This window comes from Rhipicephalus sanguineus, unplaced genomic scaffold, assembly GCF_013339695.2.
Source record: "Rhipicephalus sanguineus isolate Rsan-2018 unplaced genomic scaffold, BIME_Rsan_1.4 Seq12351, whole genome shotgun sequence".
In the NCBI taxonomy this organism is placed as follows: Eukaryota; Metazoa; Arthropoda; class Arachnida; order Ixodida; family Ixodidae; genus Rhipicephalus; species Rhipicephalus sanguineus.
The window spans coordinates 15385-30089 of record NW_023614539.1 but is presented as its reverse complement, the minus strand read 5'-3'; the positions used below and the strand labels follow the sequence as shown (position 1 = coordinate 30089).

General features: G+C 45.5%; 1 long non-coding RNA gene across 1 annotated transcript in view; it reads right to left on the bottom strand.

Annotated features, from left to right (window-relative positions):
* LOC119376492 (uncharacterized) overlaps nt 1-14504 on the bottom strand; it is a 30409-nt gene extending 15905 nt beyond the window's left edge. Inside the window, exons 1-5 of the long non-coding RNA XR_005180580.1 lie at nt 14459-14504; nt 12131-12282; nt 4957-5028; nt 3094-3218; nt 2541-2590 (exon numbers count right to left, since the gene is read on the bottom strand). This is a non-coding gene — a long non-coding RNA (uncharacterized LOC119376492). The remainder of the gene's footprint in view (nt 1-2540; nt 2591-3093; nt 3219-4956; nt 5029-12130; nt 12283-14458) is intronic.
* Nucleotides 14505-14705: the final 201 nt, after the last annotated feature.

Below are 14705 nucleotides of genomic sequence, written 5' to 3'. Positions count from 1 at the left end.
CTTCCCGTCGTGGAGGCACGGCTCAGCGCCATTGGGGGAAAAAAAAAAGTCGATGCTGCAAAAAATAATTAACGCCATTCAGTTGCCTCACGCGTACTCTCAGAAGCCGCTATCGCTTCGCAAAACTGTGCACCTCCAGTGTAGCGTTCTAGTGCCCATTGCAAAAAGGCAGGACGCCGTTCATAAGCTATCTACTACTTCTCCGCTGCATCGTCATTTTTGTACCTCCATTATGCCACCTTTCCCCAGTAGGGAGTACTCATCAGGCTAGCGTCCCATCAGCTAGGAAGACTCTATCCATACACTGGCCATTTCTGGCACACTTTCCATTCAAGCTTGTCATGATGCTCGAGAATGCTCATTATTGCTTTGAAGAGATCGATGCTTCTGAAGAGAAACCGCTTTGAAGAGAGTAGGTGTAACTGATGGGAAGGGGGGGGGGGATAAAGAAAGGAATGAGATGAAATAATTTTTTTTCGTGAGTCGGGGTTTGAATCCGCGCGCTTGCGGTCCGAAGTTAAGTGTCGTAACCACGTTTGCACAACATGAATCTATTGGAAGCATGTGATTGCGAAATGAGAGTGTACTCGTGAGCCACACCACCCTGCCATCTCAGAGCGAATAACGCGCGCGTCTTCGGGGGACGTCGTCGTACCGACGTGTTCACGTTCTTTGAGCGTCCGTGGTTCGCCCGAGACGTCGAGCGCAAGCGAGGACGTTGTCACGACGATGACATTTCGCCAGTGCCCCACATGAGTTTACGAGAAGACGCAACGAGAAAGAACGCACCCGAGACGCACAGCGCCAGGAGGAAACGACGACAACGCTGCCGGTCGGTTCGCCGATGCCAGCGCAAACTTACGAGGAGAGACAATTACGAGCCAGCTAAGCGGTATACCACGGGCGCGCGATAAAAAAAAAAAGTGCTACTTGGGCCACGCCCCGAGAGCGGCGGAGCCACCTAGTCGAACCTGTTGCCGCTGTGGCGCCACAAGACAGCTCGCACAAATGTTTTTTAAACAGGAGTGTCCTTTTGTTGCCGGTTTTCTTGAGGAGCCTCGAACTCTTACAAAATATTATGGGGATCGGGTCATCAACACTCTTCTCAATGCATTGCTTTATTCGGAAACAAAGATCTCTTATTTTGTCACTTGGACTTCTAACGCACGTGTCATACGAAAATTAGTGGACGCCGACGTTGACATCTTACTTGTCGTTGAAAGACACCAGGAAACATAGTTGTTTCTCCTTATGCTCATATAAGGCGGGATACAGCGTCTCGCGCACGCCAAAACACTCTTTTGATTGCTGTTTTGTTCTAAAGGCGCGTGGCTGTACGTCGACTAGCGCCAACGCGGGCGGAACTGTCAACACAGCGTTCCCACTTGGGCCCGTGTTTTGGACAAGTTTTAGAGCGCGACACAACAGGCCGCACCTTGCTTTTTGTCGAAAGGCCATGTGTCTATAAAGTACTTCGTGAAAACTTAGGGAAGACAAGCGCTGACCCCTCAGCATCAGCGCACCTCTTCTACCTTATCTTATTTTGTCCCGACCTTATTTCCTCTGTAAAATAAACGTATACCAACTAGCCCGCATCTCGACGCTTCCACAGTTCTTGAGAAGAGATACAATGCCTGACGAAAGTCACTGTCGCCCCTTTCGTCAGACATTTCGTTTCCAGCGACTTCAGCTTAAGGGATATTAAGAACACTTAGAGGATCTATGGATATCCACACATGCTGCGGCGCTTGTCATCTCTGTCTAGATAAGCTGACAAAACCCGAAAAGAAAGCAATGCACGGGCATAGGCCCTACGAAGAAGGGTAGCATCGCTTCTTCACTGTGGTTTCTGTGAACTCGTGGAGCGCCACATCTTTCTACCTCCTGGTCGTTTACAACTTCGCTTTAGAAAAGCATCTGAATACTCGGTACAGCTAAAACTTTGCGTCATTACCCATCAAATCTAATATTCACAAACGCCAATGCGGAGAACAGTTAACGGTGACCGCCGTTCCCAACGCTGAGCATCTGAAGGGTGCACTAGTGCAGGATAACAGAATTCTTAAGATGTCGTATATGATGCGTAGAGCTCTTTTTTATAACGCAACAATTGTTACTGCACCACCGCAATATTCAAAAGCATTGTGTACCTCGTGTTGCAGCCCTAACTTGTACCGAGTTAAAACACTGCAGTTGACTGCAGTGTAATAGCCCAAAATCAGTTCTTTCTTTTAACGAGTAAAATTTTACCGATGGGCTTGTAAGGAGTTTCTTTGGTTCGAAAGAATGTTCTGTGATGTGCAACTTTGCCAAATATTCTTTTGCAGATTACAAATGAGCTATCAGTGCCAGTGTTCCCGTATCCGTACATAAACAACGTCTTCAAATAATGGTCAGGATTAATTAGACAAATTGCATCGTTCTCGATCCTGAGGTTGTAACCAATAATTAGTCCATATTTGTGACCTATTAAATCCGAAGACACGACTACACGCAGTGAGCGTTTTGAAATTCTGCGATGTCAAGTGCGTTGTACGTACCGGCCAAACCCGTGTTAATTTTTCCGTCCGGTTTGTTGAACATGTCCAACCTGAAAGAGTGTTGAATATGTATGCAGAAAGATATGTAGGTAATGAAGAGACAACGTAAACACATTTCTCTGTGTGGCTCACTAGCGCTTGAACTTTCATCCTTAGCCTTTCTTGTCATTTCATCGCCTGATAAAAATTGTGATGGCAGTATTAAAGATATTCTTTTTTTAACAACCACGCATATTTCCGTGCTATCCATAAAATAGCGCTTCATTTTGTGACATCAACAGACACGCGATGTGACAATCTGACTTCACTGAAATCAATACACGACGCCGTATTATTCGGCGTAACAAGCTAAACAACCTAGCTGAAATAGATCCATTGCGAGCAGTGCATGCGTAGTGTCATAAACATAACTTCGCTTCGATGGCTATCTTCCAGCGAAAGGTGTTGAGCAGTGCTAAGCTCTCAGATCGCTGAGCATGCCTAGCCATCATCTATACCAAATGAAGCAGTTAGTGACAACAGCAGCTTAAAATACCGGAATCATTGCACTCACCCAGTTACAAGAAACACGATGTCATTGCTTCCAGGAACTTTTCCATTCTCGATGTATTTTTCGAGCCCGCCCAACGTCGCTGGCGCATCCAACTTGCCTTGGTGTATTGTCGCGAAAGCATCATCCTGTGTTAAATATAACTCATATTCTGGGGCAACGTCTCACATTCTGCGCTCTCACATGGCGACTGTTTACGTCTTTAGCAGTGTATGCAGCTGACAGCTGTGCGAAGTTTTGTGGACGGAGAGCCCTTCACCTTCAACAATGGATGCCGCAAGCTATATTTGGTGTTCATGCGAGGTTAGGCTCTGAGCATTTACGTGTCAAAACTTAGATATGGCTATGGGGCACGGTCCTAGTGGATTATTTCTGTTATTGTTCCACCACCATTGGAATGTCGGGAAGTACAGGCTTCGGATCGAGAGTGTGTTAGCTAGCAAACGTGTCTGCATGCCTTGTCTTTTTTTTAACACGAAAGTGTTTTATGCCAGGGTCCACCAAGAATTTCATGACGTATTTCCGTCACGGAAATACGTCAGCAAAATGAACGCCGTCAGATGGCAAAGAAAATAAACTATAAGAAAAAGTTCCGTTGACAAAAGTGGAACCCACGACCTGAAACCCATGACCTGAAGAACCGATGACATGAAGAATTCAAGCTTTCTATCTGCGCGTCCAGCCAAGATGCGGTCAGCTTGGCTGCAAAGTAATGGCGAAGCACCAAGGTTTACGCAGGCAGTAGCGTGACGGTGCGAATTGAACGCACCCTCACGCTCCAGCGGCAGATGCGTTGTACAGGCGTCATCATTATGAAACGGAACGCGCGAGCGCGTCTTCAATAGCCCCACACCGCACATGTGGCCCGGCACAGTGGCGAAAAGTGGAAATGAAAGAAGAGTGGTGTCGTTTCTCCAGCTGTCTACACACCCGTCCCGAATGTGTTGGCCTCCATTTTACGCCCTCTTCTTGATCCACGTTATTTGGGACATTTCAGTGAAGCAGGCTTGTTTTCGATCCAACATACACATAAGCATAAGTGACAACATAATGTAATAAAGAAAGAAGTAGTAGTGCGAAATGGGGTGCAGGCAATAGAACGACTGGCGCCGCTCTCTCCATTCAGTTTCACATTTCGCCAATGCGCCGCGCCACGTGCGGTATGAGGCTATTTGTACACGCGCTCACGTGTTCGCTTTGATAAAGATGACGGCTGTACGTATCGCACGATCGTTCTTCGCACAGCCAGACGCGCCCGGGTGTGGCAGCATGCGATCCTGTACAGTACGCCATTCCTATGGTGGTTGAAGCGCAATTCAAGGAGCCGACATACACACTAGCGTCATATTTTTCTCTAGGGTTTATAGTACGAAGCTCTGGGGTGCTGACGAATTATAGAAATATGCTGCTAATATTTCTAGAATGCTGGCTAACTGATTTTAAATTATTCCTGGTTTTGAGTAAACACTACTATAACAGAGCCTTCATCGAAGTCGACGGTGTTATTGAGTTGTCTGCCATTATACTCTTCCCGGCTTACTCGATTGCAGATCCATCAAAGGGTTATCATTTCCTTGATGTCTTTGCTGTTAGTGATGTGCACTGATTTCATGATCGGTCTCAACGCGCAGCATTGTTATGAGCAATAGCTAAACAGCTCTGGCTGTGGACCTGGCTGGTCGCTGTATGAGAAACTCCGCTAGTCGCTACGGTATTGCCAATAAACCTTGGGATGTCTGCCCACCATGTCAGCCACCTTCACGTCGTTTCTAACAGGATATCACCGCATTGAATAGTTTCACGGCGTATCACAAGAAAGAAAAATCACAAGCTTTAGCCGTACTGAAATTACTTCCGTCTACTCACTCTGCTCCTTGTTATTCCGACGAGGATGAAACTGACCCTCGGTCTTGTCATGTCGACAAATCTTAAGTTGACCTAAAATAAAGATTGAAATATATAAAATGGTGTCTCTAGTTTTTGTTGCCACATGTGTAGGCACATGCCATTCGTTAAGCACGCTCAACTACGTGTTTAAAATAGCTACTTCAGGAAACAGGTTAGCACATATATTTACTTGATAGCGAAACGCTCTCGTAAAGCAGGCATGGCGTGCTAACGTGGCTAACGTAAACTAACATGGCGTGCTATAGATACAGACTTAGAACCACTTATGGCAAATATTAAATGGGAAAAATTTTTCCAAGAGCACCCATCTTACGCTCAATGTCTTGGTTGTCTGAGCGTTTGCGGACGACGCGCGCAATTTAATGAACCACCTATATGCAATTCTTTGTTTATTAACGAAAACAGCCGTCGGAGAGAACCGTCCGTCCACAAGCATGATACGTGGAATGGCACGCCTTTCTGGAAAACTATCACACCGCCGAGATACTTGCTCTTTTACTATGCCGAAAGCCCTGTACATGATCATCAACACTTTTTATGTGACCATTGTTTCGGCCACATAAAAATAGTTTCCCCAAATGCGTGCCATTCCACGTGTCATGCTTGTGGCCGGACGGTTCTCTCCGACGGCTCTTTTCGTTATAAACAAAGAATTGCATATAGGTGGTTCATTAAATTGCGCGCGTCGTCCGCAAACGCTCAGACAACCAAGACATTGCGCGTAGATGGGTGCTTCTGGAATTTTTCCCCATTTAATATTTGCCATAAGTTCTTCTAAATTTGTATCTGTTTCGGGTAAAGATGAATACCCAACACTGCAACGATTCCATCGTTAAGCAAACGAAGGGGTTCGTTGAAGGCAAGAAAAAAATGCTTTTAAATCAGGGAAATACAGGACAGCTGACGAAAAAGTAGAATGAAGTTAATCTATAAAGGCAAGGAAGAAAAGGATAACACTCGTTCATATAAACTGCTATTCATTACATCGGTACTATACAGGTTGGCGGTGCATTTATTTCAGTTAACGTGAAACCTGAGGAGGGGCGAAGCATCCAGTGTGCGCCGGTGTTTCCCAGAGCAAAATTGCTGCTAATCGGCAATCAGAGACAGAAGATGAAGAGACAGGAGAAGAAGAAGGACCTGACCGAGGTAATTCGCCACATTGTTTCGACAGATTTTTTTTGATGAGGCACTAGTGGTGCCAAGCCTGAAACCGGGCATGTAGAGAAGGGTGTCCTCAGCTTCACTAACGTCATCTGAAAACTGCGTCGGAATGCAGCTTGCCCTAAGGTTCTTCTTCTTCTTCTTCCCTACATGTCCGGTTTCAGTTCCCTACGGCATGTAGGGAAGGGTGTTCCAGCTCCACTAACGTCGTCGGCTATTTGTTGGGTAACTGTTGCCTTCTTCATTTGTAGTGGACCGGTGGCGAGTAAAGCACCATCACTTTGCAGATATGTTTCAAAAATTGGTCTTTCAAATAGATGACTTTACCGTAAAGATCCGCGTTTTTGTCTCTTGTTCTAGATAGAAGCTTGAGCACCTTGGTAAATTTCATCGGGGATTCTGACACCGCTACTAAGACAAACATTATGTTTTAGGCAGTAACGACGAACCTTTAACTCATAATATGCATAGCACAGGCTGGTGGGGAGTAGTGTGATTTACCGAATTTTCGTGACCCATACACGTTTATGATGGACTGTGACGACAACATCACACGCCGACAAGCCGAGACACTGAGGTCCTTCGCCCCTAAAACAGGGAAAACGCCAGGGCCCTCCGCGGAACAGTCACAGCAAAAGCTGGAAAACCGGCTTTTCTAGAGCGCGTTGTAAACTCTCTTGGGGCAACTAATATAGGTGCACTTGCACGGTGCCCGCTATGCCGACGAACGGCTTCAGCGACTGATGACAATGAAGAATTATTATGGCTGAGCCCTTTGTAATGGGTTGGAAGCATTAAGGGGGGATGCGGGGCTGAAGAGTCAGCTTTTGAACTCCTATACTAATTTTGACGAAAATATCAGGGATGGCTTATCGTTTTCTTATCAGAACATATTCTAAAGTTCAGCACCCTGGCAGGAATACAAAAAAGCTATAGCTGTTATAATTATCGATCACGTATGCCAACTTAGGAAAACTATCATTTCAAATATAATGAAAATATAATAATTGTTGTCATTCGATGCCTTCTAGATGGTTTGTTGTTCATGATAAGCCAGTCACCTATTTTTATAACGTTTCTGTAAAAATTTCATCACTCAAAAAGTCAAGATCATTTTTTTTCTTATAACTGTATGTCATCTGAAATTTTTGTCGTGTTAGAAAATACTTAGGAGAGAGAGAGAAAGGTTTATTGTGGCAGAAAAGCTGAGTGGTTGGCCTGAATCAATCTTCTGGCCTGCTGCTCAGCGTTATGAAAGGGGAGGGGGTGGGAAAGAGAAAAAAAATACTTAGGGATCTGAAAAGTTCATTGGGGCGAATTCACAAAACTTGTCTTTCGTACGTACGTTTTTCCATTGGTCGGTCGGCTTGGCTAATGATATGTCCCACATCGTGATTGGTTGAAATATTATCTTAGAAAAATTTTTGCGTAAGGCGTTTGTGAATACGGGCCACTATCTTGTTCTTGAAAAAATTCCAGTGTAGAAACAACCTTGTAAGTTGCTATTGGCGCAGCAATTGGAAATGATATTTTTGCTAACGCTTGTTCTCGCCAAAAGTGCAAACTCAGAAAAAAGCCACAGTTTTCGCTGCAAGGGCGAAGCAATGAATGCTATAGCAAGAAATTCGAATGTCAATTGAAAAACGACAAGCAGCTAGATACTTTCAGCGCGCCTTTGAAGCACAAAGTTGGACGCCCGAAAAGAACGCACAGCTATACACAGGACAAGGGTGAACTAACAAATGTCACAGTTGTTACGTCTTTGTGCTTGAGCAATGCGCTGCAAGTGTCAACAGTGGAGAATCAGACGCTCTTAGATATTTCTTCTTTTAAATTGCGGCGCGTAAAGTGTCCACTCTGCGTCTTCCTTCCACACGGGGGCGTTCTGACGCAAGGTGTGCCCCGTGTTCTTTTACAGCGAAAGCTGTCATGAGATCACAACAAGGCCATTTTTGGCGCCGTAGTTGTCCGCCACCCCCGCCGCCGCCGCCGCCGCGGTGTCCGCAACCACTATCGCTCGAAATAAGAAAAAAATTTCCAGGATGGAAGGAGGTTCGAACCTGGGCCCTCTGCGTGGGAGCCCAGTGTCCTACCACAGAGCCATGTCGGTGCTTGAAACTGCTTTGCAAAAACACCCTATACCGGCTTCATGTCGGGAAGGAACCACATTAACATATGTAATGTAGCGTGGTAGAAGAGTAAAACAACAACCAAGCGTCACACAACGCGAATTCTGTAACCAGGCGTCACACAATGCGAATTGGCGCAACGAGTAGGTTGTTGAATGCTTCTAACCCATTACAAAGGGCTGTGCCATAATTCTTCATCGTCATCAGCCACAGCATCAACAAAGTGCACACAATGCCTTACAGGTGTTTAGCAGGTACCACGGTTCTCCGCAGAATGTCGAAAAATTGCATATGGCTGCTTCTCTACTTCACAAAAATTATGATGATTTATAGCATAGTGGGTTCCTCGCAAGTTCACTTCTATTGGTTTGCCAAGGAAAGCCCATAAGGCTCCCATGATCCGCATCCTAGGGTCTCAATAAAGTTAATTCCCTCTCTCTATCTCTTTCTCACCTTAGCGTATGTTATAAAGCGGGTGGGAGAGTGACATAACGACCGGGCGTCACACAATGCGAATTAAGTAACTAGTGGGTTCCTTTAAAGCTTCCAACCCCTTACAAAAGCTCAGTCGTAATTCTTCATCGTCATCAGCCATCGCATCAAGAAACTGCTCATAATGGCCTTGCAGATGGTACCTCGCTTCTCCACAGAATGACGAGTAATGGCGTGGTGGGTGCTTCTTAACTTCACAAAAATTATGATTTTTTGCGTAGGGGATACGTGGCTAGTGTATTGTGTTACTAGCCGCAAGAAAGTTTATAACGGGCTCTAGAAATGCCGCTCTTCGAGCTTTCGCTGTGACACTGCTGCGCTTTCCGCGCAGGCCTGGCGTTTTTTTTTTTTTTTTGTTCCACATCACGAGTGGGTACAGAAATGGGCCACTTTGACGTGCTCGTCTCAAGGGCAGTTTTCAAGTTGGAAGAAAATGTGGGAGTGTTGCGTGATAGAAAACACGCTCAAGCTCATCCGACGTCTCGGTGCCACGAGCAGTAAATGGTGTGTACGAATAGCTCGCCGTTATTCCGCCGGCGCATACATGGCGGGTGGTTGAGTTTAACGCAGCGCGCTGGGGAGCGAGGGGTCGCTGGTTCGAATCCCCGGAATTTTTTCATTCTGCTTTATTTTTTGTGCCTTATATATATATATATAATATATATATATATATATATATATATATATATATATATATATATATATATATATATATATATATATATATCCCCGGGACATGACGGCAACGGCAGAAATCCGCCGAGAGGGTCCATGTAATTGCTATTGCAATAAAATAAGCTTAAAGATTGCACAACACGACGCTGTTCTGTGACAATTGCATCCAATCGTCTTCAATTTTTCGCAGTGTTCGAGCTGTGAACGTTGCTCACAACACGTGTTGGCCACAAAGTGGGCCACCCGCTGATTCGAAATGAACTCGCAGGAAAAATAACAGATAAGTCCGAGTAGCGCAGAAACACAGCAGGTGTAACTCATAACTGGTGCGAAACCGGCGGTGGATGGTCACGTGATATGTTTCCACCAATTGAAACTTCGGTTCCGGTTTGCCAATGACTGTGCTGTTGCCGCTGCTAAAAATGTACTTTTTAATTTATTTCTTTGCCGTCTGGTGTGCTGTCGAGAGAAGGCATTTGGTGTCTAAAAGGCGTGAAAAAGAAACTTTCTGACATCGGCATTCACTTCGTGTTCAGGTTCTTGTCCGCTTTGCAGCCGCGTCTTGAAGAGAGCGTTTCAGAGACGCTTTTCACAGCAATTCGCGCCGCATATCGTGAAAGAATTGGTCTTATTCTTTTCTGCTACACAGGCAACAATGAAACTTGGTGAGCATGTTCTTTAATCAACCAGCAATCTAAAACAAGACAAATTTGAAAATGCATATTTTTTAATCAGTCTTTTAGCCCGCATCGCCCCTTAAGACACATTTGTTACGCATCTCGTAGTGTGTCACGCTTGGTTGCTATACGCCACGTTGCATGTGACGCCACGTTGCCTGGTTGCTGTATATATAGCGAGTACGCCACATAACACATGTTGCCGCAATCCCTTGTAGCACCGGCGTGGCTCTGGCGTAGAATAATGACTGCCACGCAGAGGGCTCGGGTTGAAATCCCATCCGATCCTGGATATTTCTTGCTCATTTCGCGCGCTAGCGGTTACGAACCCTGGCGGTGACGGCGGCAGGCAACTACGGCACCAAAATCGGTTGTTGTGATCTCATAACAGTTTTCACTGTGAAAAACACTGCAGTGACGCTTCACATCTAGCACGTGGGCGACGTGCGAGCGAATAGGTGCAAGTGCCTTGTGCATGGCCTGTGCAATGTCTGTTTAGGTTATCCAGAATGGCTTTATCGTTGTCAGTGTATCGAGGGATTGCACGAAACATGGTATCAACTTACACTGGCACGTTCCCCACCAGCTCACGGTTTTCGTACTGGCCGCAATCGTAGTGAACCCACCGATCTTAAACAAATGGCGCCCCATGGGATATCCGCTATTTGGCAGCCGAGTTGAGCTTGGCACGCGATTGTGTTGAGAGCAAAGTAGCTATTTGGACGAGCAGGTCGAACTTTATCATAAAACAGCGCACACACACAAATACAGAAGAAGAAGGACTCGTGTCGTCAGTTCTTCTTTCTTCTGTTGTATTTGTGCGTGCGCGCTGTTTTATGATGTGTTGGGAGGATACACGTACCTTGGCAGTTGTAAAAGGAGAAACAGACGTGAGCTTTCCGAAATGGGCCTTGGCAGTTGCCGCAAACATTGAAGGTTGCTACGTAAGCCTCGGCAAACTTGTCCCAAAACAAGAACCCACGCATATTTGAGAGAAAGGATCTCTCGCAGATGCCACAGATGTCACACACCGAGAAATGAGTTCCTGTAACTGTAACTCGACAAGTCGGTACAGGTGCGCAATCGGTCAGCTCAGCTAGCACCAAGGAGGAAGAGGCGGAGATGTCCGGGTTTGAGCAAGCGCTCCGTTTAATCGCCTCTGTCAGCCACAACGGCATTCGCTTGGGTACCAGCCGAGTTCACGGAGTGAACCGTTACTATACTTCATGCTGGTAGCGGTATATTAAGGGGGCTTTCCCAGAATCCCTTCACCTTAATATCATGAAAGCTAATTTACGGGGTACACGACTGAGAAATATCCGTGTTTGCTTCTGCAGGCACTCACCTCGCAATTTCATTCAATTAGACCTCGAATGTTTTCTGTTATGCACGCGTTGCTGCTCATGACTCACACGCGTACCCATCGCGGTGCTTTGTCACTTCGTCTTCTTTCTTCCTCTCTGCCTTCGCTCTTCTAGCACACTCCAAAACGTCGATATCACAGATGAGGCATCTACCCTTGCGCATTAAACAATCATAGCGCATTGAAGAGGAGCCAAACAATCACAGAGGGAAATTTAGGCCACAGTAACGATGGTAGGTATTGCATCATGCGAGAGTGCAGAAATTATTGAGAGCCCCAGAAGCTAGCGCGTTAAAACGCCTCAAACTTGCGCAATATTTGAAACAAAAGTTCACTACATTCAGGAAGGAACCAGAAGGCTAAAGCACAAACCCAGAATAGAGCAGAAGGTGACGTTCAGTTGATATGGCTGTGCGCTCGGCATAATTTTCTAAACGCAACTTTTACGCGGTAAACCAGATGGTCGAAATATGCAATTTTAAGGAGACAGGACCGTCCATGTCTCCCTCAATCTCTGTATGATTCAAGTGAGCAGATAACAAGTATTCAGTTCATACGGATAAAAGAAATTTACCACAGTTGCAACATCTGGCAAGGACCACAAAAGATTCATTCCGGGAGATCATACTCACAGCGTTTGTCATGATTGCCATGTAAGCAATTAGTTCTTCATTTTTCTTGAAGCTATGTTGATGTTTCATGTCCGAAATCACGTGAACTTCCACAAGAAAGGTATCTGACTTGTCCTGTGGGTTCGCAGCTTCATGTTTGAGGGTATTGTTTCCTGAACATGCAGGGAAGCCACGAGTGCAATGCATTGGTCTTGGTTGAGGTCTGTCTTGTAAATTATGCCGAGAACAGCCTGCGTTTATGCTAGCAACAAAAAAGGTATGCTTTTCCTAATAAACATGGTCGATATATGTTCCCAAAGAAGCAAACAGTCCAGAGCGAAAATATTGAAATTTACAAACTATTGCACCTGGTTACGTTGAAAATAAGACTATTTGCCACAAAATAAAATTATATTAAAATGTGAGGCATACAGCAATTCGCAAAAAGCTGAATCTAATTTAATTATTCATACTTTACGTCATCATGCTTTAGTGCTGTACGAAATGCAAAAACCAAAAAATACACATGGACATGGTGGTGCAATGTCCTTGAAGAGGGCGTGTCGCTTGACCCAACGCTTTGCACGCTGACTTATTTTGTCAATGCAGTAATTGCTGCTTTGACAAAGAGGTGTGCTTGTCGAAACCTTGGCTCCAGTGACAGCCCCTGTTCCAGAATCTTTCATCTCGTAAAGCGTCCATCTTCCGCTAAACTTCTGCCTTACATGGAGGGGATGTTTTTTAGATGCGACGCCGCTTTTGCACGGGCCTGTGTCTGTCCATTGGCGACCGTCCGCTTTCTACCACCTAGCAAAGCCATCTGTGACATATTGAGCGCACGCTAGCGCCAAGGAGAGGTCTTCTTCCTCTTGTTATACGACCGCCTTGATGATGATACGTGCAGAGCACTTTAGGGGCCCGGGCTGCCGTATGTTGTCCCAGCTTGGCGTAACGTAGGCAAAAACACGTGTGCTGGCACGCGCTAGCGCGTTCGACCTGTGTAAGGGGCTGGGTAAGACGCTGTGGCCTCTCCCCCTTACACTCTCTCAGAAATCATGTGATGGCATTGGGGAACGAATTCGTACACGCGATGAACCAACGCGTTGTATCCTAGTCAGAACGCGCTGGCACGTGCTAGCGCGTTCGGGCCTGTGTAAGGGGCTGGGTAAGACGCTGTGGCCTCTCCCCCTTATACTCTCTCAGCAATCACGTGATGGCGTCGGGGAATGAGATTCTGCAGGCGCGCTATGAACCCGCGTGGCGTGCTCCAACAGAGTTCGGGACGAGTAACAGCAATAGCAACTACAGTGAATTCATGGTGTGCTCCACTTGCAAGGACGCGTTAACATCGGACAAGGTGCCCGTGATGAACGGAACTTTAAGTCGACTCATGCGCTGCTTCGCATCCTCACTGGTTCCTTTTAGTGGGAGATGGTGTAGATTTTTTTTTTTTGCCGTTAAGCGCCCTTTTCTAAAATCATTACTTTACAATAAAAGTACCATTTCAATGCATTTACGTTATTACTATTGAGCCATTTTTTTCTGTACCGCGGGCAACATTGACACGCGTACTCGCTTTTTTCCATTTTTAATGTGCTATCATCCGTTTTATGGCAGAAAAAGACTTGTCTCTTATCACCTTTATGCGCATTAAGAAATAAGGCGCATATTTTACAGCGTACGCCAGTGGTAGGGTTACATTGGAGGGTGGAACAATCCATGCAGAAATCTCCGGCGTGTTTGTGCCGTGCAACGGATAGCCGTGACGACGGACTAATGTGTGGGACGCCACAGCTGGGCTTCAACTTTCTTCATTCTGATGGTGATTGCGGATTCACAAAAAAAAAAATGCCATGCACTTGTTTCTAACGAAGCTTCGTTGAGAAACCCTACAGATTTCTAAAATGATAAACTACGCAGCCGATAAAAATTACCGGAACAGAACAAATTTTTGTCGACTTGTGGATTCATTGCTCAGAACTCCTTGCAGATTGCCTTGTAGCGTCTTTCATAAAACATGTGAATTCAGTCGCAGGTTCCATGTAACATAACGGGCGGATGCCGATTTCATTGATTTCTTGCTGCGAACACGCTTGCATAATAAAATAATAAGCCTTTCTCTAACACCCCGCCTGCTCAATGATACGCCCATCACAAAGAGGTGGCAACTTTTTGCTTTAAGTAATTTACAGGCACCATGCCTCGTATACCGCATTCTAGCGCTTTAACACCGGAATAATATATATATATATATATATATATATATATATATATATATATATGATCCCTGTATGTATGACGAGCAAACTAGCAGTTCCAATAAAATGAAGAATGCGATATTTCTCTCACTATTCTGTCTATTCCTTCGTCCCCTTTTTCCTGTCGGTACATAGGCATACCTGAAATAAAAGTTAATGCATGTGATTACAGAACAAGCAAATGAACGTTTTTATTGTCGGCAAGCCATCATATATGTTTCTAGCAAGAGAGTCGGAGGTATATACGGCCTCGTGCACTCGATTCTTCATTTCCACATGACCGGCTTTCACTGATAACAACTGTTACACGTGTTACCACCGCTCGGTTCCGGCCGCAC